The following is a 1,691-nucleotide window of genomic DNA, read 5'->3' as shown; positions in this document are numbered from 1 at the left end:
GCATCATGAAAGCAGTCAAGTGCTTCTTCTAAGCATGGCAGTCCAGCAATGGCTTCAGTGTCGAGGCGCATATGAGGGAAAATGCGCCCTTGATCATATAGAACACAAGAGTAATAGCTTCGCTGCTGATGACTCCAGAACCGATCTGATGATATTCTTGGCTTCGTGTAGGGGTTCTTTGAGCTGTCAAAGAATGTGTTGTGGCTTTTGAAGCCATTTGCATTGAAGGACCCGACAGATGTGGCGGTACCGGGAAACCTTGGCAGTCTTGGCTTTGGCTTCTGGACCTGAGGCCTATGCTCAATGTGATAGTCAAATTGAGGACCAGAGACAGTAGGCGGAGGGACCAGAACGGGCCATCTTACGGTGATTAGCTCGCCATGGTTGTATGCTTTCTCAATTGTATAGGGCCTTGGTGGCGGAATAGGAGCAGTGGCAGCAACAGTGGCTTCAGGCTGCACATCAGAATCTTCAGGAGCATTTTCAGCATTGGCTTCTGGTGTGGGGCTTGGGACAGGCTCCACATTTGCTTCAGCCATGACTATGTCATCGGCTTCATTGGTGTTGGTGGTGGCAGCCTCAAGGTTTTCAATCTCCACTTGCTGAGCTGGAGGGTTAGGCACAGACACATTCACATCATGAACAACTTCTTCAGGAATGGGGGGTGTAGAGACACGTTCTTCTTGACGTTCGTCATCGGCTGATGCAGCCAGGTTGTCTTCAGCAGCTGGTGCTTCAGACTCGGAGACATTCACAGCAGGAGTGGCTTCTGAAAACACTTGACGTGCAACAGGTTGATGGTGCACTTCTCCTTCTGGAACGCTCGGAAGAGGGGCTTGAGGCCTTGGTCCTTTGTGAAGCCTTTGTAGTACAGGCGACGCCTTTGGAGATGTAGTGGGCAGGTCCTCATCCTCTTCAACTTGCACGGATGGTGTGGTTTGTTGTTGTTGGGGAGTGCTGGAGGAGTCTTGTTCTTGCGGGCGATCAGCCCATGAAGCATCCTGAGCAATTGGCGTCAGAGGACGACCAATGCTGATGATTTCTCTGTTCGTACGAACAGGCGATGATACCACATTGTATTCAATTTGAGGAAGAACTTCATCATCTTCAACATTGTCATGATGACCAATGTCTTCAGCAGTGATGGGATCAACTGCTGGAATCTCTTCAGCTTCAGGAGCCTCTATGGAAGCAGGCTCATGAATAGTCATGCGAAGTTCTTGGGTTGTAGATGTAGGACGAACCACTGAGATGGGTTCAACAACAAGGGGCTCTGTGGGAGCAGCCCGACTCTTCTTGGTCTTGCGCTTCTTCTTGGAGGGAGCAGCATCAGAGGCTTATGAGGTTTTACGTTTTCTGGCTTCAGCCTCTGCAGCCCTCGTCTTCGTCTGTTCTGAAGCGGTTGACGTGACTCTTGGCTTCGAGCCAGTCATGCTGCTTGGGAAGACAATGCGAGGTTCATCTGGCCTTGAAGGTGTAGATTAGACAGTCGATTTCTTCTTCTTTGCAGCCATCCTGGGTGAAAGTGCTAGTTATCGACTAGAGGGGGGGGGGGGTGAATAGGCGATTTTTATCCAAGTCTTCAAAACGTGGAAGTTTCGAAAACAAACAATAGAAATGACCTAATTGTTATGCAGCGGAAGATAAACTACAACAAGCAAGCCATAGTCAAGTATGCAATAGTGTTAACG

The sequence above is a fragment of the Triticum dicoccoides genome, chromosome 5B (assembly GCF_002162155.2).
Source record: "Triticum dicoccoides isolate Atlit2015 ecotype Zavitan chromosome 5B, WEW_v2.0, whole genome shotgun sequence".
Taxonomy (NCBI): domain Eukaryota; kingdom Viridiplantae; phylum Streptophyta; class Magnoliopsida; order Poales; family Poaceae; genus Triticum; species Triticum dicoccoides.
The sequence above is the reverse complement of the archived record's forward strand: the minus strand, read 5'-3'. Positions refer to the sequence as shown.